Source organism: Balaenoptera musculus, chromosome 2, assembly GCF_009873245.2.
Source record: "Balaenoptera musculus isolate JJ_BM4_2016_0621 chromosome 2, mBalMus1.pri.v3, whole genome shotgun sequence".
Classification (NCBI taxonomy): Eukaryota; Metazoa; Chordata; class Mammalia; order Artiodactyla; family Balaenopteridae; genus Balaenoptera; species Balaenoptera musculus.
In genome coordinates this window covers 69,810,918-69,835,876 of record NC_045786.1, presented here as the reverse complement: position 1 = coordinate 69,835,876, position 24,959 = coordinate 69,810,918, and the positions used below count along the sequence as shown (strand labels likewise).

The 24,959-nt window shown below is 38.1% G+C and overlaps 1 protein-coding gene and 1 pseudogene across 6 annotated transcripts in view; both read right to left on the bottom strand.

Annotated features, from left to right (window-relative positions):
* Positions 1-24,959, bottom strand: part of CSNK1G1 (casein kinase 1 gamma 1) — a 200,067-nt gene that overhangs the window by 151,148 nt on the left and 23,960 nt on the right. The window lies entirely within an intron of this gene.
* LOC118889651 lies at positions 3,245-3,961 on the bottom strand (annotated as a pseudogene).

Genomic DNA, 24,959 nt, shown 5'->3' with positions numbered 1-24,959 from the left:
GAAGTTGAATAAAGGTTAGAAGGCTGAAATATTCATAGCACATGATCAGTTTGTGTCAGCAAGACTCTGACATATTTTCCTAGTTTTGAAAGAAAACAGGATTGAATAGGACAAAGTTTAACTCAAACTTCTAGCTGTACTCATCTATTTTTGTTAATTCACACCAATATCACTAAAGAGGATTAGACGACAGAATATGGTAAGCCCCCAGACTCCATTCTCCAAGAGCTGCTGCTACAGCTAGTGTAATCTAGTTTACATCTAGAATCAAGTGTGACTATGGCGGAAAGGATACTTTGATCAAATACAGTCTTCACTAATTCATTAAACATCACTATGCAAAACAAATACAGACCAATCTCAAACCCACTTACTAGGTCCCTACCCTTTTTATTTGAGTATTTTCTTTGAACCCCTTATTGCTACAAAACACTGGTTCTCAGTTGTGGCTGCACAGCAGAATCGCTAGTAAAATATAAAACTACACAAAACCAGAACCCATGCCTCTTGATATCCTGATTTAATAAGGTTTTAATAAAATATCCTGCTATTTTTAAAATATGCAGCTAGAGAATCATTACTCTAATATTTGTTATCAACATTTTTCTAAGTGTGGTTCAAAAATTCCACGCCTTTGCTATTCTTTATAAAAACAAATATTTTTGGCCCCCAACTCCTGACCCGCTTAATTTAGAATCTTGGTGCAAGGCTCATAGGTCTGCATTTTAATAAGCTCCCCAGATGATTCTTTTGCACTGAAGTTAGAAAATCACTGTGATAGGGCTTCCCTGGTGGCACAGCGGTTGAGAATCTGCCTGCCAATGCAGGGGACACGGGTTCGAGCCCTGGTCTGGGAAGATCCCACATGCCGCAGAGCAACTAGGCCCGTGAGCCACAATTACTGAGCCTGCGCGTCTGGAGCCTGTGCTCCGCAACAAGAGAGGCCGCGATAGTGAGAGGCCCGCGCACCGCGATGAAGAGTGGCCCCCGCTCTCCACAACTAGAGAAAGCCCTTGCACAGAAACGAAGACCCAACACAGCCAAAAATAAATAAATAAAAAAATAAAAAAAAAAAAGAACCTCCCTCCTTTTAAAAAAAAGAAAATCACTGTGATAGAAAAGTACCGAAAATTTTACTTAGTGTATATACATATCTCTAAAGTGTGTGATGGCTTCTGTAATGTGTCAACTTAGCTAGGATAAAAAGTTTTCTCAGAAACGTTTCCCTTTTTCTCTTCCCTTGTGGTTGAGCCACAAAAGACATTTTCATCCAGGATCTGGAGAGTGGAAGTGAAGCAGCAGACATTTTGGTTTTTACACTCAGAAGGCTGGGCTAGGTGCTTTTACTGCTTTCACACATCTTGTCACTTATCTGCTAGCTCACTCTGTTGGTGTATGCAAGCAGCCCAGGTCTACAATGACTCCACCTTCCTTTGGATCCACCTTCAGCTTCTCTTTCTCTTGGGCCAAGTACTCGTTAGCTCCTTAAGTAAGAATGCCTAGCTTCTCCTGCAGGATTACTACATCAGCAAGCTTGAAGGCAGTGGCAACTGATAAGCATTCTAGTCTGCCTTTGTCAGTTCTAGCTTGCGCTCATGGCTTCCAACTTCTCATCTTCTCTTACCAACTACCTGCCTTTGAACTTCAAGCTCTAGCTACAGACTCAAAGCTTTACAGACTGTTTGACCAGCTCCCACAATTGTACAGTCAAATCCCTTAATAACATACAATATATCCTAGTAATTCTGCTTTCAGACTGATACAATGAATTAAGGAAAAACCACTGGCCTAATTCTTTATTTTGTCCTTATTAAATCCATTGCAATAGTCCATTTCTCATTTCACCATCTTTATTCCTGTACCCTTATGTTCCAGCAAATGACATGAAATGGCAGGAAGACAAAAGGAACGAACCTTTCCAAACTCAGGTTACCTTCCCAAAGTGTATTTAACTGTATATTTCTGAATATACAATGTATAATTTTTTTAAACACTGTGTTATACATAGTCTTAGATAAATTTCCATAATTGTTTCTTCCTACATAACACAATCAAAATATGGATGGCAAGAGCCCATTTATTTATTAACAAGTATTTATTGACTGCTTTTTATATACCAGGTACAAAGACTCTGGGGATACAAACACAAAACATAACTCTTAATGCTTTTAAAAGAGCATGAATAGGATTCTTACAGATGTGCAAAAGGTATTTGTGAGTATAAGGAAGCATAGACAAGAGACATCTGACAACTTGGTGGTTAAAAATACTTCCAAGAAGAAACAGATTTAAACTGGGGGGCTGCTGAAAAAAAGTATAAGATGGGAAAAGAAAAGTATCGATAGTTGCAGGAAAATAATAGCAGGTACAAAGGATTGGAGTCAAGATAAGTAGTCTCTACAGTGGTTCTCAAAGCATGGTCCTTAGGTGAGTAGCATCAACATCACCTGGGAATTTGTTAAAAATGGAAAATTTGAAGCCCCACCCAGTTGCACTAAATTAGAAATTCTGGAGGGAGGGCCCAGCAAGCTGTGTTTTAACAAACCGTCCAGATGATTCTGATATACGTTAAAGTTTTAGAACCACTGATCTAGTCTGATGAGGGAGTTGTAATTAGTTTATTAAGGTTAAAGCAAAGGAAACATGAAGGGACAGTACTGCCTGCTGACAGCTGTCAAAGGTCAAACTGCACAAGGCTATGTATGCTAATGTTAAACCACTGACAGTTTTCAATTTCTGAGGCTCTTCTCCCCTCTTAACTACCACTGCCCTCAACAAACCAGAAAATGCACATTCTTTTCAAGCTCTCACAGAATATTTATGAAACTTGAATATGTTCTATGCCTTTAGGGGGGCCATTATTCAGCTTACCACAGGTGTACTTCAGACCTTTTCAGTCCTTCTCCTGTGTCTTACTGATATTTTCTCTTTTCTCTCCCTGTACAGCATTCCTAATTATTTCTTCAGATCTATCTCCCACTTCACTAATTCTCTTTTCAAGTCAATATGCTGTTAAACCTGCCCTTCAATTTATGATTTTAATTATTTTATTTTTTGTTTCTAGATTCTAATTATTTTGGACAATCCCTTGTTCCTGAGTCATACTTTCATTTCTCCCATTTGTTTCTTCAGATATATTAAGCACATTTGGCTGGGGGGTAGGCAGATAAAGGCTTGTTTTTTATTGAATGAGTGATCTATGTAATTGCCAAGGCCACTATGTACACAGAAGAGTGGGAGAACTTTATTTCTTGGTCTCTTCCTCCTTGGACAGTCTTTTTTTTGGCCACACTGCTTGGCATGTGGGATTTTAGTTCCCCCACCAGGGATTGAACCTGCGCCCCCTGCATTGCAAGCACGGAGTCTTAAGCCCTGGACCGCCAGGGAATTCCCTGGACAGAGTCTTGATGACTTCCTCCTTCCTGGCCTGAAGCCACTCTTCACAGTGCTTGCAGTGCTTCCTTGATCTTAAACCTCAGGCCTCAGCCTGGTCCGCCAGAAGTTTCTTGCAAACTTTGTCTGCCTTCAGCTTGTGGATATGTTCCATGAGAATCTGCGTGTTTTTAAACATGTTACCCTTCACTTTCATGTACAGGCTGTGATACATGTGGCGGTCAATCTTCTTAGATTCACTGTATCTTTTGAGCAGCCAGCGCAGAATTCTCATCCTCCTCATCCAGGTTACCTTCTCGGGCATTCAAGCATTGGCAGTACCCTTTCGCTTACCGATGCCCATATGCCTGCCCTTTGGTGGGCCAAGGTGCTTTTCCAGCATCAAGCCCTGTAAGGGACAGTCACAGGCTTCCGGATGATCAGCCCATGTTTGATCAGCTTCCGGATCTGCTGACGGGAGTTGGCATTGCCAATTTTGTTAGTCTCATTGGGGTCCAACCAGACCTTCTTTTTGCCACAGCAGAGGACACTGGAGGCAAACCTCTTCTGAAACCTGAGCATACTCATGGCTGCGGCCACAGTGGCAAAAGGAAAGCACATTTATTTATTTATTTGTTTTTAATTAATTAGTTAATTTTTTCTTAATTTTGGGCTGTGTTGGGTCTTCGTTGCGGCATGCGAGATCTTTCGTTGCGGCACCATGGGCTTCTCTCTAGTTGTGGCGTGCAGGTTTTCTCTCTCTAGTTGAGGCATGCAGGCTCAGTAGTTGTGGCACACGGGCTTAGTTGCCCCGCGGCATGTGGGATCTTAGTTCCCTGATCAGGGATCGAACCCACGTCCCCTGAATTGGAAGATGGATTCTTTAACACTGGACCACCAGGGAAGTCCCAGCACATTTATTTTTATATTCAGTATCCAGTAAGATAATACCTGAAACCTTTGTGAGTCTGATTTTGGTATTTTGTTTTGCTCATGGTGACCATTTCCTCATGTGCCTTGTGGTTTTTTACAGGAGCTCAAGCTCTCTGGATTAATATCTTTGGCAATTCTTTGAGGACTTCGAGAGGATGTTCCTCTAAAAGGGATTTGAATTCACTTCTGTCTTTGTCTGGGCACAATACCAAGTAAACTGTAATCATTCAAAACGAATCTCAGCTTAAAGATTTTTTTTTTTTTGAAAACACACAGGTAGTGGGGTCCTAAACCTCTATGAGGACATATTTCTAATTATAAATATTCAGGAAAAACCTCGTTCTCCCTCTATGCATAGCTAACGCTAAGAAGGATAAGTTTTCTGACTCTCTTTGCTAGGGTCATTTTTTTTTTCTCTATCTCCTTTTCCCAGTGGGGATATAGCCTTTTGTGGGTTCTGGTTTTAGGAAGGTAGATCTCTAGCCTGACTCCCTAATGCATAGCTTCTATTCTTGTCTCCTGAGTTTCATGAGTACCTCTTAAAAACTGACTATACAAGTTATCAAGCGGGCTTCCCTGGTGGTGCAGTGGTTAAGAATCCACCTGCCAATGCAGGGGACACGGGTTCGAGCCCTGGTCCGGGAAGATCCCACATGCCACGGAGCAACTAAGCCCACACGCCGCAACTACTGAGACTGCACTCTAAAGTCCGCAAGCCACAACTACTGAGCCTGTGTGCCACAACTACTGAAGCCCACGCACCTAGAGCCCGTGCTCCGCAATAAGAGAAGCCACCGCAATAAGAAGGCTGCGCACTGCAGAGAAGAGTAGCTGCCGCTCGCTGCAACTAGAGAAAGCCAGCACACAGCAACGAAGATCCAAAGCAGCCAAAAATTAATTAATTAATTAATTAAAATTTAAATATATATATATTAAAAAAAAAGTCATCAGGAACTAGCAGATGCCCTAGGGCAACAATAATTAAGTGCTTGCAAACACCTCTGCATTTGGGCTCTCTTTTTGTTTCTTATCTTAGTTTTTTTGTCAGCTCAACCATGTTTTTATTAAGCTTTTTTAAAAAAATAAATCCAGGGACTTCCATGGTTGTCCAGCTCTTAAGACTTGGTGCTCCCAATGCCAGGGGCCCAGGTTCCATCCCTGGTCAGGGAACTGGATCCCGCATGCCACAACTAAAAGATCCCACATAACGCAACTAAAAAGATCCCACGTGCTGCAACTAAGACCTGGCAAAGCCAAATAAATAAATAAATAAAATTTTAAAATAAATAAATAAATCCATCATTTGTACACGTTTAATAGTAGGAAAATTTTTTCTTTTAAAGATAGTTTCCTACGTCACTGGAAATAAAGTATAATAAATGTACACACCTATTATTAACTGATAATAAATGTAAGATACTGTTACACTAGGGTTCTAAAATGACTTCATTTCCTGATTCTTCTCTTTCACCCTTTCAAAGTTCCTTCCTAAGGGGTGTCCTTTACCAAACAACTATAAGGAAGTATTACCTTCCAGTCTTTGCCACCCATCTCCAAGACCCCTAAAACGTTCCCAATATCCCTAATTTTTAAAATATGGCTTCATAGACTATAAATATGTATTTATGACATTATTACTAAATAAAAAAATTATATTTTTAGTCAAACACAACTGCAAGAATGGAAAATAAATGATCTGTTAGGATGATGTTTTCACTTTCTTTTTATTTTAAATTATTTTCATAACATTACTTATGCAACAAAATGAATACCATCATCCTTGGTTGAAAAATTATTCATACAAATATGCTACTTATCTCTTGTCAGCCATTCTCTCATGTAGTTGTTTCAGAATGTTGGTAAATTTCAATGCGCAGCCAAATTTAACAGTCATCCTAATGTCTGCCATGCTTGCAGTTTTAATTTCAAAGGTATAGAAACACATCCCACTCTTTGTGGCTTTCAGAAATCAGCCAGAAGTGTATTTTATGATCAAAACCAATGCAGTCCCATTATCGCAAACTGTCAATGAAGGGAATCAGGCTGAAACCACTAACCACTAAATGACTACTATCTCAAGGCACCGTCTCTGTAAAGAAGGAAGTTAGGATAATTTCACAAACCCAAGGGTAGGGGAAACACATGGACTCATAAAAGGTTTCAATGATAAAGCAATGAAGAAAGAATTAAGGGAAATAGTAACCTCTGACTATGCCTTAATTTCTTTATTGGTAAAATAAGAATGACCAACACAGAAAAACAACATTGATCAGAGATATGGGGCAACCCACAGAGTGCTCTTTCCCCTTGTCCTTTTTCTCCCCATAAAACAGCTTCAAAGCAGGAGGAGGAGGTAACTAGGTAAGGAAAATTAGTAGACAAAGACAACCATAACCTGTTGAGGGACCTCTCCTGATATCCACACAGAGGGCCAATGACTTTCTCCTGTTCTTCTTGCACCCCCACACAAAACAAACAGAATCCTGAAAAAAAAACCTTGAATTTGTTCTGGCTTGTTTGTGAGTTTATATTTGTTACTATTGCAGACAGACCCAGAAATTTCTCCTTTCCTTCCTGTGACTCCTTACGAATTCACAAAAATCCATTAAGTCTTCTGGGTCTATTTGCAGCAGTAGTAGTCTCTGGTAAATAGCCCCTTAATTGAAACCCAGTGAAAACACCACAAAGATAGTGCTTGAGAGAAGTAGAGGAGGAAATAGCCTCCCACGGCCTCAAAGGAGAAAAAGTGCTGTTAACTCTGTATTAAACACCATTATACCAAAATAAGAGATATACATATGGATTTCACTTGGAAACAGTAAAAGCAGTGAGTAAGAAGAGTGTTTCTTCTTTAAAGCCAAGAAAGGCATAATGAGAAAAGAAACAATTGGTAGGCCCACTACAAAGAAGCAAACAAAACAACACCCAAAAATCCGTATTTTAGCTTTGCTTTGTAAAGTATTTAACTCTCCTCTAGTAACTTGCTCAGAAGCCAAACGTACACACACCACAGGATTCCCATGAGCCTGGGCCAAATTCAATTATCAAGACAGTGTAGTGAAATTATTTTAGAATAATTTTGTACATTTGGCTACATAAAAGTCTGTCTCTAAAACAATGTTTTATAATTCTAGAACAGGAAAAATGCTGTTACTCAAAAGATAACTGGGTTTCACTTGCCGCTCTTCCTTTTATACCACCTGTTAATAATCAAAAATCATTTTTATCAGTTATAGAACATCTCTACTCTTAAAAACTAAAGGACAATATCTAGAATATTTACAAAATGCCTAGGGAAAACTAACACAACATTGTAAAGCAATTATACTCCAATAAAGATGTTAAAAAAAAAAAAGCCTAGGGAGAATGTGACATTAAAATATAAAATGAAAAACTTCCTTTTAATGAATATTCCAAGAATAAAATTATTAGCCTATTTATCTTGAAAGTAATTTTCTCCTTCCCAACTATCACTCATACTTACCTAACATTTCTACTCTTTTTCATAATTAGCCTTTATCTTGTTCCACCTTCTAATCTACTCATGCCTCTACCAACCACAATTCTGTCTAACCAAATACTTCTAAAAATAAGTATATCCAGTTTTATATGCCAAACTGTACCTGTGCACAGATATAAATCTCTTTAAGCATAATAACCCCTCATTAGTCTAATGATTAGGAAATTATGTCTTGAATAGATGAATTTGCTAGAGAATTGAAGTTTATCCTTTTAAACCCTAAAACTAAGATTGAGATATACATACTTTAGGGACTTCCCTGGTGGTTCAGTGGTTAAGAGTTTGCCTTCCAATGCAAGGGATACGGATTCGATCCCTGTTTGGGAAACTAAGATCCCAAATGCCGCGAGGCAACTAAGCCCATGCGCCGCAACTACGGAACCTGTGCACTCTGGAGCCCTTGTGCCACAGCTAGAGAGAAGCCTGCACGCTACAACAAAGAGCCCACACGCTGAAACAAAAAGCCCGCACGCCACAACGAAGGATCCTGCATGCCACAAGGAAGATCCCGCGTGCCGCAGCTAAGACCCGATGCAGCCAAATAAATAAATTTAAAAAAATAAAATCTTTTTATTTTATTTATGAAAAAAAGTTTTAAAAAGACATATATACTTTATACTTAAATAAAAGCCACTATAAAAATAACTTAATCAATGGTCAATATGGAAAAAAATGAGATATAAATATTGGAAAAGACGAGAAGAAAGGAAGAAATAATAATTTTAGAGCATGAACTCCTAGCACAGCCAAACACAAGACATGTGAATTTAACCTTTTTGATGACTGAGAACACCACTGTATTTTTCTATGAAAAATCATGTCACCCAGGGGGCTTCCCTGGTGGCGCAGTGGTTGAGAATCTGCCTGCCAATGCAGGGGACACGGGTTCGAGCCCTGGTCTGGGAAGATCCCACATGCCACGGAGCAACTAGGCCCGTGAGCCACAATTACTGAGCCTGCGCGTCTGGAGCCTGTGCTCCGCAACAAGAGAGGCCACGATAATGAGAGGCCTGTGCACCGCGATGAAGAGTGGCCCCCACTTGCCACAACTAGAGAAAGCCCTCGCACAGAAACGAAGACCCAACACAGCCATAAATAAATAAGTAAATAAATAAATAAATAAATAAATAAATAAATAAATAAAATTAAAAACTTTAAAAAAAAAGGGAATTTTAAAAAAATTAAAAAAAAAAAATTATGTCACCCAGCCCTAATGAAGTATGTAAGGCCAAATGCTGCTATACTAAATGGCTCCAGGGTACTAAGTTTTAATACTATATTTCCTTCTCTTTCTTACGGTTGTTGGTGTGTTCAGCTCTAGCAGCACCTTCCTCCACTTATGTGTAATGCACCTCCTTTAATCTGCTATGAGCTACAACCAAACCTGTTAGTAAAGTTAGGTGACTTAGTAAAGTCAGGTGACTATGTTCCTAGAAGCTTCAGAAGTATACTTTTAAGAAAAGTACATGAGTTTTAGGACTCAGACTTTAAGAATACAGACTTTCTAGCCTACACTCAAGTTCTCAGCTATGTACATAAAGAAGTTTCTAGGGAAATAAAACTACAATAGTTTCTATGGGCATAAAACTATGGTTAGATAAAGGACCACTTCATTTCATAATTAGGTCAAATGGAGCAGATCCAGGAGCAGTGCTAAAGACATGTTATTTGTATAATGAAAATCATAAATGCTCTTTAATTCATAAGAGATTGCCTCACGTTTCAGAAAGGGCAGACTAGTTTGAAGATCAGCCCAAATAATGTCTTCCTTAACTTATGAATTGTAATAATTTTAAAACATTAAAGAAAAAAAGAAATGCTACTTATTGCTTTCAAATACACAAATCAAGTTAACAAAAAACAATGTCTAATTAGGAGTTCTTTGAGTACATTCCTAATACAAACAAATACGAAGAATCTGTAATTAACATGTCAAATATAAATGTCTCTCAAGCAATTTGCTCTGTTAGGTTGGCCACTGCCTCTATGACTCTGATTCCACCAAACTATTTCTTTTTTTTTTTTTATAATTAATATTTATTGAGCATTTATTAGGTGCTCAATAAATAGTTCTAAAGCTTTACATGCATCATGCACTCTTTTTTTTTTTTTAATTTAATTTTATTTATTTATTTTTGGCTGCTTTGGGTCTTCGTTGCTGCGCACAGGCTTTCTCTAGTTGCAGCGAGCAGGGGCTACTCTTTGTTGTGGCACATGGGTTTCTCATTGCTGTGGCTTCTCTTGTTGTGGAGCATGGGCTCTAGGCACGCGGGCTTCAGTAGTTGTGGCATGCGGGCTCAGCAGTTGTGGCTCGTGGGCTCTAGAGCGCAAGCTCAGTAGTTGTGGCACACGGGCTTAGTTGCTCCGCAGCGTGTGGGATCTTCCCGGACCAGGGCTTGAACCTGTGTCCCCTGCATTGGCAGGCGGATTCTTAACCACTGAGCCATCAGGGAAGCCCCAAACTATTTCTTAGCAAACTATATTTTCCACAGATGATTTTCAGCCATGGGTGAAAAAGATTCTTAGTAGCTGTAACCCAACAATTTTCTGAGCCTCAAAATAGTTAACGCCACATCAAAACTCAAAGTGGACTCATCAGCAGACGCTACAAAGCCTTACACACATGACAATGCAAACTAGAAAAAGCACGTCCTTTGAAATTTTCATTGCCTTCTAACATTTCAGAAATTAAAACAGTATTGATGTGGCTCAAACTGTACTAACTTATTTTTACATAAATTTTATTTACTTCTACTTTTTACTTTACAGTTAGTTAACAAATACATATGATACCCAAAAGCTACACAGCACTTCATACGTATTATACATATGAAGTACACATTAGAGATGTTATACAAAAATAACATTTTTCATCTATGAAATTGGTAAAGATGAAAGAAAATCGTGATGTCCCACATTAGGCAAGTCCAGAGGAATAACAGCCTTGCTGAGGGGACTGTACCACCTCTCCAAAAGACTACCTGGTAAAATATTCATTTATTGAATCTTAGGGAATAAATAATAATGTTCATTAATTAAACCCTAAGGAAAGAAGTTTCCTAAGGAAATAAACAAAATATTTCAGAATTTACAGCAGCAAATATCTGAAATAACCTAGAAACCAACAATAGAAGTGTAGTTAAATAATTTGTGTGTTTTACAGCCATTAACTATCTGATGACATGGAACAATTTTCTCAACATTAAGTGAAAAAAGAATACTAAACTGTATTATTTAAAATACAGGGACTTCCCTGGTGGTCCAGTGGTAAAGAATCCGCCTTCCAAAGCAGGGGAGGCAGGTTCAATCCCTGGTCAGGGAACCAAGATCCAACATGCCGCAGGGCAACTGAGCCCGCGAGCCCCAACTACAGAGTCCATGCGCCCTGGAGCCCGCACACCACACCTAGAGAAGAGAAAACCCGCACGCCACAACTAGAGAGAAGCCCACGCGTCGCAAGGAAAGATCCTGCGTGCCTCAATGAAGATCCCATGTGCCGCAACTAAGACCCAACACAGCCAAAAATAAATAAGTAAATAATAAATAAATCTTTTTAAAAAATATGTATATATTATACATGTATCTCTCTGTCTCATATAATCACAGAACAAAATGGAAAGAAAATTTACCTGCTAATAATGATTACTCTCTAGGAAGTATTATATGTGGTTTTATTTTGTTCTTTATAACTTTGCTACACTGTTCAAAATTTTTGAAAAACTCTTCACATATGAAATAATCACATAAGTTATTTGAAAAGAGAAATCAAACCAAACACCTTGTCCAAAATGTTGTGACAAAATACTGAGATACTGCTTTATAAAAAAAAGTTTTTAAACAGGAAAATAATAGTTCATACTGTAGTTAATAACAAGAGAACTGAAAAAATGTTAGCATATAGAAAGAAACACAATTTAAAGGATTACCTACCAAACTGCCAAATTTCTAAATCAAGATAAAATTACAAGCACTTACACTTTGTTAAAATTTGCAAAACATTACTTTTTATAACGAATATTTTACCTCTGTAAATGGCTTATGATAATAGAAAGTCTTCCTAACACTGTTTAAATTAAAAATGACACTTGCAAGGAAACAACCAAGAGTTTCATTAAACTGCCACCATAAAAACAAGTAGTCACTGATTAAAAGTAGACATTATGTCAAAATTAATCATACTTTATCTTTTATACCTTATAATACTGTGATTGAACTTCACTGGATTTAGAATGTTATAAAACTAGCAATCATATGTATGCTAAAGTTATACATACTGTAGTCCTAGAAAAATTAAAGTTCCATAGTATCATGCTCCCCAGTAGAGGTAATTTGATTATTTAAAAACCAAAACTTGGGACTTCCCTGGTGGCACAGTGGTTAAGAATCCGCCTGCCAATGCAGGGGACACGGGTTTGATCCCTGGTCTGGGAAGATCCCACATGCCGCGGAGCAACTAAGCCTGTGTGCCACAGCTACTGAGCCTGCGCTCTAGAGCCCGCGTGCCACAACTACTGAAGCCCGTGCGCCTAGAGCCCGTGCTCCACAACAAGAGAAGCCACTGCAATGAGAAGCCCGCACACCACAACTGTAGAAAGCCCACGCGCAGCAACAAAGACCCAATGCAGCCAAAAATAAATAAATAAATAAATTTATAAAAAAAAAAAATAAAAAATAAAAAAAAAAAAAATAAAAAAAAATAAAAACCAAAACTTTTGTGCACAGCATACATGACACCTTACTGGGCAAACCAGAGACTATTCTCAAGTCAAATAGAGGTCTGAACTCTCTGGTCACTTTACTCAAAGCCAAAATTAAATTCTCCCAACTCTGTAATTAGTCATCATGGACCTAGGATTTTATAACAATGTGGAGAATCAATATAATTGTTATACTAAGGATTAAGTGGACTCAGTGTTTAGCTCCCTCAAATGAAAAATACTTGATCCTGCATTACCAACTCAACACCTTAATATATTTCAGTACCACAACAAAACCAACGGCATAACCCTCGTGAACAGGGAAGAATGTCTCATGTAGAGGAACTAAATGGAAGAATTGAACTAAGGGCTAAAAATTCTGAATTCTAATCACAGATAAGCCAGTGACCCAAGCCAACACTTACCTCAACTTTTTCAACCACAAGTTGAAACTTATTCAAAAATAAGTCACACAATGTTTGGGAAAAAAAAAAAGAATTAAACCTTAAACTTTTTAACCAAGAAAAAGAATTCATTGTCCTAACCTGGTCCACACATAGATAAACCCCATGGCCCTGAAATCAGTACTGGTAAGTGTGGCAACTTAGAAAGACTTAAAGTATGTTTAGCAACTGGGAGGTGGCATTTTAATACCTTAAGCTTAATCATAGCTGAATGCATAAAGAGGTTTATGCTGTCAGTACTGTCCTAATAAGAAGGATACAGCACAGCCTTGCCTACAAAATGATTAAAAATGTGCAGTTCAAGAAAAAATGATTAACTATAGATTAACTATATATACAATAGAAGTATAAATTGTTATTTATTTACTATTATCACATATTAATTAAAATACTAAATCAAATTATATCTATGTTAAATACGCAAGTACAAAGTATAAAAATGTAGATATACTTTGTGAAATATAATCTGTATTTAATCATTCTCAAATATTTCTATATTATATACTTAGCACTTTCTTTAACAATATTAGTCCTTACTGCCTTTATTCATCATCTTGGTTATGTGCCTGTTTTTTGGATCCCAGCATTTTTATCTTTTATTATCTGCAAAAGCAGTATTACTGACATTCTTCATTTGGTAAGTTAAAACTAAGATGAAATTGTTCCCAATTTTTTAAACTTAACACTGGGTAAAGTTAATGATAAGAAAAATGATGAAACTGGTTAACAGCAAAATTTGCGAATTACTATATAAAAAAAAGCTGGCAGGGGGTGGGAGGGCAGGGAGGATGGAACTTTGCAAATGGAAATATGGCAGATTACTCAAACAGCCTGCCTCCTAAAAACTGAAAATGCTAAATTAAAAGCAACAAGTCAGGTATTTTTCAGCTTGAAAAGTTTTTTATTTATTTCTATCTTATATCTTATACCCATTTCTCTCCTAAGTATTTTCACACTTGCCTTTAAGTCCTTAAACTTTTTTAAATAATTGTTTTTAAAGTCTTGGTGTACTAATTCTATCATTTCAGCATTTCTAGGTCTATTTCTATAGACTTACTTTTCTCTTAGCTATGGATGACATTTTCCTACTTATTTGCATGTCTAATTAACACAAAATTCAGGATAATGATTCCTTCTAGGTCAGAAAAAGGAAAGGGCACATAGAAACTTCTAAGATACCAGTAGTGTTCTATTTCTTTAATGGAGTGATGGGTACACAGTGTTCACTTTTAGTCTTTAAACCATATGTGAATCTTTATACATATGCTGTACTTCTTGAAAAAAATACTGTAAAAACTTAACTTTGATGCTTTGAAAAGATACAGTAGGAAGAAAAAGGAGGGCAGCAGGTGAAGGACATCATCAAAATGGACAAAGCAGGGAACTCCAGGGCTTCACCCACTGCACATACACATACACACATACACACACACAGGCTGGAAAAAATGGTCAGAATCAACTTTTGCAGAACTCTGGAATCTAATAAAAATTACAACAACCAAGAAGGCTTGGCAAAGAAAGAAGCTGCTACACTGCAGTAAGAGAGCGCTGTGGTGTTTCTAACTGTCTACCAACCATCCCTCACTCCCCAGTTCAGCAGGGGCAGTAAGGATGGCAGCTGCACTCCTGGTGCAGGATAACAGTGGCAAGGGGGCAATACAAACCTTAGTCTCAAAGAACTGTGGCTGAATACAATGACCTGACTGGCAACTTCCTCAAAAACTGGCACAAGAAAGTGCTTTTGTTTTGCCTGACTTGGAACACTCCCAGGGCAAGCAGCCTAGGATAGGGGAAAACAGGCAGGATAATAACGCATATATAGAACTAAAAGCCTGGGAAGGAAGACATTGAGAAAGGAGATACGTGGGGAGAAATGGGCTTTGTAAACTCTCATATGTAACGAGGAATCTAGACGGCCACACATATGCCCAGGGCTGAACACATGCACAGAAAAAGGCCTAGAAGACCTTAAACTTTTACCTTTAGCTGACCTTTAGGCTCCACACAAACAGGAGGTAAAAGCTAAGGCAGGGCTGTAAACAGCCCGGCTAAGCACTGGAGTACCCAAACACAGAACCACCCAGCCAAAAGTAGAGTATTTTTTTCTTTTTCTTTATTTTATACTTTTCTGGTCTCCAGGTGTCCAAGGAAACTGGAAAAAACGCTAGTTGACTGCTAAGGTAATGGAACACAGACTTCAATAATCACACATGAAAAAGCATATATACCTAACAAAAATAATTTAGAAAAGACACTAAACAAACAACAATGAAACTAATTGTAACAACCCACAACAAGCAGCAACAAAAAACCCAGAGAAGGGGAGGAATCTGATGTCTAGAGTCAACACATAATATTCAAAATGTCCAGTTTTCAACAAAAGATTATGTGGCATGCAAAGAAACAAGAAAGTATAAACCATTCACAGGAAAAAAACAAACAAACAAGAATACAGAAACTGTCCCTGAGGAAGCCCAGGCAAAGGAAACCACAAAGAACTAAAAGGAAACCAAGAAAACAGTTATCTCATTAAGTAGAGAATATCAATAAGGAAACAGGAATTATAAAAAGGAATCAGACACTGAGTTAGCATCTCTCCACTACTAGGGCACCTGCTGGTCACTGGTGGGGGACCCTGACACCCAAGAAGAACGGAGGAACCACCAAGTGAGCCGGTAGGACATGGGGGGACTGAGGGGGAAGAGAAGTGGAGGCCAGACAGGATCAGCACCCCTGAGGCCGGGGAGATCAGGAGAGGCAGGCAGGAGAGGCAGGTGGGAGGGGCCCTCCAGGAATGGAGGAGCAGGAGAGGAGAGGAGGGCATTTGCCCCACCCACTAGAGCCCAAAAAGCCTGCTGGGCTCCCAGGTGAGGTCCCCTGCCCTCTGAGACCAGGGGTGGGGGGCACGCCTGGGCCCCTTCTGTTCCGTTGAGCCTAAGCCGCACCCTCCACAGCCCTCAGGGCCTTTTCCAGCCCTGTGGGTCCTAAGCATAGGCCCCAACCACTGCCCAAACCTCGCCCCTGCTTAGGCCCCGCCCTCCGCAGCCAAGGCCTCCCCCCCCCTTTTTTCCTCTTTCCCCTACTCCTCTTTTTTACTATTGTGGTACTGTTGTACCTTCCAGTTGTTGATTCATCTATATTTTTATATTCTTTCTAACATATCTGTTAGTTTCCCAGTCTAATTTTATTTTTTACTTTGTTATCATTCTCACTCTCTTTTTTTTTTTTTTTTTTTCCACCCCACGTGGCTTGCAGGATCTTGGTTCACGAGCTGGGGGTCAGGCCGAAGCTCCTGTGGTGGGAGCTCTGAGTCTGAAATAATGGACTGACAGAGAATCTCAGACTCCAGGGAATATTCATCGGAGTGAGTTCTCATGGAGGTCCTCATCTCAGCACCAAGACCCAGCTCTACCCAACAGCCTACAAATTCCAGGGCTGGAAGCCTCAGGCCAAACAACCAGTAAGACAGGAACACAATCCCACTCATAAAAAAGAAAAAGAGAGAGAGAGAGAGACAGCCAAATAATATGTCACAGATGAAGGAGCAAGGTAAAAACCTACAAGACCAAATAAATGAAGAGGAAATAAGCAATCTACCTGAAAAAGAATTCAGAGTAATGATAGCAAAGATGATCCAGAATCTCAGAAATAAAATGGAGGCACAGATTGAGAAAATACAAGAAATGTTTAACAAAGATCTAGAAGAACTAAGGAACAAACAAACAGAGATGAACAACACAATAACTGAAGTGAAAAATACACTAGAAGCAATCAATAACAGAATAACTGAGGCAGAAGAATGAGTAAGTGAGCTGGAAGACAAAATGGTGGAAATAACTGCTGAGGAGCAGAATAAAGAAAAAAGAATGAAAAACAAGACAATCTCAGAGACCTCTGGGATAAGACAAAACGCACCAACATTCGAATAATAGGGGTCCCAGAAAACGAAGACAAAAAGAAAGGGTCTGAGAAAATATTTGAAGAGATTATAGGGGAAAACTTCCCTAACATGGTAAAGGAAATAGTCATGCAAGTCCAGGAAGCACAGAGAGTCCCATACAGGATAAACCCTAGGAAAAACACACCAAGACACATATTAATTAAACTAACAAAAATTAAATTCAAAGAAAAATTATTCAAAACAGCAAGGGAAAACCAAAAAATAACATACAAAGAATCCCCATAAGGTTACCAGCTGCTTTTTCAGTGGAAACTCTGCAGGCCAGAAGGGAGTGGCAGAATATACTTAAAGTGATGAAAGAGAAAAACCTACAACCAAGATTACTCTACCCAGCAAGGATCTCATTCAGATTCGATGGAGAAGTCAAAAGCTTTCCAAACATGCAAAAGCTAAGAGAATTCAGCACCACCAAACCAGCTTTACAACAAATGCTAGGGAAACTTCTCTAAGCAGGAAACACAAGAGAAGGAAAAGACACACAAAAACAAACCCAAAACAACAAAGAAAATGATAATAGGAACATACATATCAATAATAACCTTGAATGTAAATGGATTAAATGCCCCAACCAAAAGACACAGACTGGCTGAATGGATACAAAAACAAGACACATATATATGCTGTCTACAAGAGACCCACTTCAGACTTAGGGGCACATAAAGACTGAAAGTGAAGGGATGGAAAAAGATATTCCATGAAGATGGATATCAAAAGAAAGCTGGAGTAGCAATACTCACATCAGATAAAATAGACTTTAAAATAAAGACTGTTACAAGAGATAAAGAGGGGCACTACATAATGATCAAAAGATCAATCCAAGAAGATATAACAATTATAAATGTTTATTCACCCAACATAGGAGCACATCAATACATAAGGCAAATGCTAACAACCATGAAAGGAGAAATCGAATAATAGTAAGGGACTTTAACACCCCACTTACACCAATGGACAGATCATCCAAACAGAAAATAAATAAAGAAACACAAGCTTTCAATGACACAATAGACCAGACAGATCTAATTAATATTTATAGAACATTTCACCCCAAAGTGGGAGAATACACTTTCTTCTCAAGTGCACGTGGAACATTCTCCAGGATAAATCACATCTTGGGTCGCAAATCAAGCCTTGAAAATTGAAGAAAATTGAAATTGTATCAAGTATCTTTTCTGACCACAACGCTATGAGATTGGAAATCAATTACAGGAAAAAAACTGTAAAAACACAAATACATGGAATCTAAACAGTGTGTTACTAAATAACCAAGAGATCACTGAAGAAATCAAAGAAGAAATAAAAAAATACATAGAAAAAAATGACAACGAAAACACGACAACCCAAAACCTATGGGATGCAGCAAAAGCAGTTCTAAGAGGGAAGTTTATAGCAATTCAATCTCACCTCAAGAAACAAGAAAAATCTCACATAAACAATCTAACCATACACTTAAAACAACTAGAGAAAGAAGAACAAAGAAAACCCAAAGTCAGTAGAAGGAAAGAAATCATAAAGATCACAGCAGAAATAAATGAAATAGAAACTAAGAAATCAATAGCAAAGATCAATAAAACTAAAACCTGGTTCTTTGAGAAGATAAACAAAATTGATAAACCCTTAGCCAGACTCAATAGAAAAAAAGGGACAGGATGCAAATCAATAAAATTAGAAATGAAAAAGGAGAAATCACAACTGACATCGAAGAAATACAAAGGATTATAAGAGACTACTATAAACAACTATATGCCAATAAAATGGACAACCATGAAGAAATGGACAAATTCTTGGAAAGGTATAACCTTCCAAGACTGAACGAGTAAGAAATAGAAAATATAAACAGACCTATCACAAGTAATGAAGTTGAAACCATAATTAAAAATCTTCCAACAAAAGTTCAGGACAAGATGGCTTCACAGGCGAATTCTACCAAACATTTAGAGAAGAGCTAACACCCATCCTTCTCAAACCCTTCCAAAAAATTGCAGAGGGGGAAACACTCCCAAATTCATTCTATGAACCAACCATCACCCTGATACAAAAACCAGACAAAGATATCACAAAAAAAGAAAATTAGAGACCAATATCACTGATGAACATAGATGCAAAAATCCTAAACAAAATACTAGCAAACAGAATCCAACAGCACATTAAAAGGATCATACACCATGATCAAGTGGGATTTATCAAGGGGATGCAAGGATTCTTCAATATACATAAATCAATCAATGTGATACACCACATTAACAAATTAAGGATTAAAAACCATATGATCATCTCAATAAATGCAGAAAAAGCTTTTCACAAAATTCAACACCCATTTATGATTAAAAACTCTCCAGAAAGTGAGCAGAGGGAACCTATCTCAACATAATAAAGGCCATATATGACAAACACACAGCAAGCATCATACTCAATGGTGAAAAACTGAAAGCATTTCCACTAAGATCAGGAACAAGACAAGGATGTCCACTCTTGCCACTATTATTCAACATAGCTTTGGAAGTCCTAGCCATGGCAATCAGAGAAGAAAAAGAAATAAAAGGAATACAAATTGGAAAAGAAGAAGTAAAACTGTCACTGTTAGGGCTTCCCTGGTGGCGCAGTGGTTGAGCGTCAGCTTGCCAACGCAGGGGATGTGGGTTCGAGCCCTGCTCTGGGAAGATCCCACATGCCGAGGAGCAACTAGGCCCGTGAGCCACAACTACTGAGCTCTGCGCGTCTGGAGGCTGTGCTCCACAACAACAGAGGCCGTGATAGTGAGAGGCCCGCGCACCGCGATGAGGAGTGGCCCCCGCTTGCCGCAACTAGAGAAAGCCCTTGCACAGAAACGAAGACCCAACACAGCTAAAAATAAATAAATAATAAAAATAAAGGAATTCCTTAAAAAAAAATAGATTAAAAAAAAAAGTTAACTAAATGGGTTCAACAGCAGATTTGAGCACGAAAAACAAGGAATCAACAAACCTGAAGATAAGTGAATTCAAATTATTCAGTCTGAGGAATAGGAAATGAGTGAAGAAAAATGAACAGAGCCTAAGGAGTCTGCAGAACACCATCAAGCAAACCACCATAATGGATAATGGGAGTCTCAGAGGGAGAGGAAAGAAAGAGATAGTAATTATATTTAAAGAAATAATGGCTACAAACTTCCCAAATTTTATGAACATGAATCTTCATATCCAAGCAGCTCAACTAACTCCAAACAGCACGAACTAAAAGAGATCAACACCAGGACACATTATAGTCAATCTAATGAGACACAAAGAACCCTGAAAGCAGCAAGACAGAAGGGACTTATCACCTACAAGTGATCCTACATAAGATTAACAGCCAATTTCTCAACCAAGAATTCTACATCCAGCAAAATTTTTCTTCAAAAATGAAAGAAAAACTAAGACATTCCCAGATAAACAAAACCTGAGGGTGTTTGTGACTAGTAGACCTGCTCTATAAGGACTCTGAAAAAGAGTTTAGATTGAAATGAGAGGACACTGGATAGTAATTCAAAGTCACACAGAGAAATAAAGAACAAGAGTAAAGATAGCTGGGACTTCCCTGGTGGCGCGGTGGTTAAGAATCCGCCTGCCAATGCAGGGGACATGGGTTCAATCCCTGGTCCAGGAAGATGTCACATGCCACGGAGCAACTAAGCCTGTGCACCACAACTCCTCAGCCTGCACTCTAGAGCCCGTGACCCACAAGTACTGAAGCCCGCGCGCCTAGAGCCCGTGCTCTGCAACAAGAGAAGCCACCACAATGAGAAGCCCATGCACTGCAACAAAGAGTAGCTCCGGCTCACTGCAACTAGAGAAAGCCTGCGTGTGGCAACAAAGACCCAATGCAGCCAAAAATAAATAAAGTAAAATAATTTTTTTAAAAAAGAGTAAAGGGCTTCCCTGGTGGCGCAGTGGTTGAGAATCTGCCTGCCAATGCAGGGGACATGGCTTCGAGCCCTGGTCTGGGAGGATACCACATAACGCGGAGCAACTAGGCCCGTGAGCCACAATTACTGAGCCTGCGCGTCTGGAGCCTGTGCTCCGCAACGGGAGAGGCCGCGATAATGAGAGGCCCGCACACCGCAATGAAGAGTGGCCCTCACTTGCCGCAACTAGAGAAAGCCCTCGCACAGAAACGAAGACCCAACACAGCCATAAATAAATAAATAAATAAATAAATAAACAAATAAATAAATAAATAAATAAAAATAAATAAAGAGTAAAGATAGCTACATAAGTACATATACAAGCCAGTATTATTGCATTAATGATTTGTACCTCCTCTTTTTCTGGCTTACAATATTTTCAAATAAGAAAGCATAATAACTATATGTTTAAAACTAAACATCTATGTTAATAGGAACACAAGGTATAAAGATACAATATCTAACAATAACAAAATAGGGTGCAGGGGGAACAGAGCTGTATAGGAGCAAAGTTTTTGTGTACTACTAAAACTAAAGCTGCTATTAGTTCAAACTTGATTGGCATCACGTTAAGATGTTAATTGTAATCCCCAGAGTAACACGAAGAAAATAACTTCAAAATATACAGAAAAAGAAAGAAAAGAAAAAAACAGTACACTAGAAAAAATCAACTACAGTTGACCCTTAAACACAGGTTTGAACTGCACAGGTCCACTTATACATGGATTTTTTTTCACCACATACACACAGTACTATACAATCCATGGCTGGTTGAATCTGCAGATGCAGAACTGTGGATATGGAGGTCTGACTGCAGGACTTGAGCATCTGCTGATTTTGGTAATCAAAGGCAGGTCCTAGAACCAATCACCTGCAGACACTGAGGGATGACTGTAATCACAAAAGAAGGCAGTGATGAAGGAACTGAGAAACAAAAAAGGTATAAGACAAATAGAAAACAAATAGGTAAATAGCAGAACCAAGTCCCAACTTATAAGTTACTTTAAATGTAAATGAATTAAATTCTCCAATTAAATGGCAGACACTGGTATAACAGATTAAAACCAATCCAACTAAATCCTATCTACACACTTAATTTATATCAAACGATACAATAGCTTAAAAGTAAAAGGATGAAAAAAGGCAGTCCATGCAAATAGTACCCAAAGAGGAGATGAGGTGGCTATACTAACATCAGACAAATAAGAGTTTAAGACAAAAGTGTTACAAAAGACAAATTGTTGCAATGACAAAAGGGTCAATCCATCAAGAAGACACAGCAATTACAAACATAAATACACCTAATAACAAAGTCACAAAATAATATGAAGCAAAACCTGACAGAACTGGAGAGAGAAACTGACACTTCTACAATAACAGAGTTCAAAACTTCACTTTCAATAATGGAAAAAACAAGCAGACAACAGATCAATAAGGAAACAGAGTATTTGCAAAGCAGTATAAACCAACTAGTCCTAACAGACATATACAGAACATCCCACTGAACAAACAGTGGAATACATATTTTTCTCAGGTGTACATGGAACATTCTCCAGGAGAGATGTTAGGCCACAAGTCTCCATAAATTTTATTTTATTTTTTTTTAAGATTTATTTATTATTTGCTTATTTATTTTTATTTATTTTTGGCTGCGATGGGTCTCAGTTGCAGCATGCGGGATCTTCACTGAGGTACGTGGGATCTTTCATTGTGGTGCGTGGGCTCTTGGTTGCGGCATGTGGGCTTTCTCTTCTCTAGTTGTGGCGCGCAGGCTCCAGAGGGCATGGGCTCTGTAGTTTGTGGCATGCGGGCTCTCTAGTTGAGACACGTGAGCTCAGTAGTTGTGGTGCATGGGCTTAGTTGTGCCGTGGCATGTGGGATCTTAGTTCCCTGACCAGGGATCGAACCCGTGTCCCCTCCACTGTAAGGCGAATTCTTTACCACTGGACCACCAGGGAAGTCCACATAAATTTTAAAAGACTGAAATCATACAAAGTATTTTTTATGATAACAGAATGAAACTAGATATTAACAGAAGAAAAACTAGAAAATTCACAAATATGTAAAAATGGAACAACATACTCTTTCTTTTTTTAAAATTTAATTTAATTTTCTTATTGAAGTACATTTGATTTACAATGTTGTGTTAGTTTCGGATGTATAGTGAAGTGATTCAGTTATATATGTATATATATATGTACGTATGTATGCATGTGCACGTATACATACATACAGATATATATATACTTTTTCAGATTCTTTTCCCTCATAAGTTATTACAAAATACTGAGTATAGCTCTCTGTGCTATACAGTAGGTCCTTGTTGGTTATCTATTTTATATATAGTAATGCTTATATGTTAATCCCAAACTCCTAATTTATCCCTCTCCCCTTTCCCCTTTGGTAACCATAAGTTTGTTTTCTATGTCTGTGGGTATTTCTGTTATGTATATAAGTTCCTTTGTATCTTTTTTTTTTTTAAGTCCACATATAAGTGATTATCATAGGATATTTGTCTTTCTCTGTCTGGCTTATGCAATTAGTATGATACTCTCTAGGTCCACCCATGCTGCTGCAAATGGAATTATTTCATCCTTGCAAATGGCTGAGTAATATTCCATTGCATGAGTGTATATATATATTATATACATATATATAATATATATGTTTTTTATATATATACACCAAATCTTCTTTATCCATTCATATGTTGATGGACATTTAGGTGGCTTCCATGTTTTGGTTACAGTAAATAATGCTGCAATGAACATTAGGGTGCATGTATCTTTTCAAATTATGGTTTTCTACAGATATATGCCCAGGAGTGCGATTGCAGCAGCATACGGTAGCTCTATTTTTAGTTTTTTAAGGAATCTCCACACTTAAACAACATACTCTTAAACAACCAATGGTTCAAAGAAAAAATCACAATGGAAATTAGAAAATGCCTTGAGACAAATTAAAATGAAAACACAACATACCGAAACTTATGTGATATAGAGAAAGCAGTGCTAAGAGGTAAATTTATAGGTATAAATGTGTATATTAAACAACAAGAAAGACCCCAAATCGGTATCCTAAGTTTACACCTTAAAGAAGTAGAAAAAGAAGAGCAAGCTAAATCCAAAGCAAGCAGAAAGAATGAAATAATAAAGATTAGACTGGAGATAAAAGAGAATTAAAAAAAAAAAAGATAGAATCAACAAAACCAGAAGCTGATTCTTTGAAAATATGAACAAAATTGAAAAACCTTTAGCTAAACTAAAAAAAAGAAAGAAAGAAAAGACTCAAATTACTAAAAAATCCAGAGATGAAACTGGGGATAATTCTATGGACCTTAAAAATAAAAAGGATTATAAGTGAATACTATAAACAACTATACACCAAAAAGTAAGATAACCTAGATGAAATGTACATGGTTCTATAAACAGACAAGGTACCAAAACTGACTCCAGAAGAAAAGGAAAATCTGCAGCAAGAGACTGAATCAACAATCAGCTTCCACCAGGGAATTTCCTGGAGGTCCAGTGATTAAGACTCTGTGCTTTCACTGCTGAGGGCCTGGGTTCAGCCCCTGGTCCGGGAACTAAGATCCCACAAGCTGCGTGGCACAGCATGTAAGAAAACAAACAAACAAAACACTTCCCCCAAAAGAAAAGCCCAGGACCACATGGCTTCACTGGTAAATTCTACCAAACATTTAAAGAATAATCATCAATCCTTCTCAAACTCTCCCAAAATCTAGAATAGGATAGAACCCTCCCTAACTCACTGTGTGATGCCAGCATTACCTCAATACCAAAACCAGGTAAAAACATTCAAGAAAATTATAAACCAATATCCCTTACAAATACAGATACAAAAATCCTCAACAAACTACTAGCAAATCTAATCCAACAGCATATTAAGAGGATTACACATTATGAGAAACTGAGATTTACCCCAGGTGGGTCAATAATGAAGACCTATCAATATAATACACCACATTAATAGAATGAAGGAGAAAAACCATATGAACATCTCTATTGATGCAAAAAAAGCATTTAACAAAATCCAACACTCTACCATGATAAAAAATATTCAAACTAGG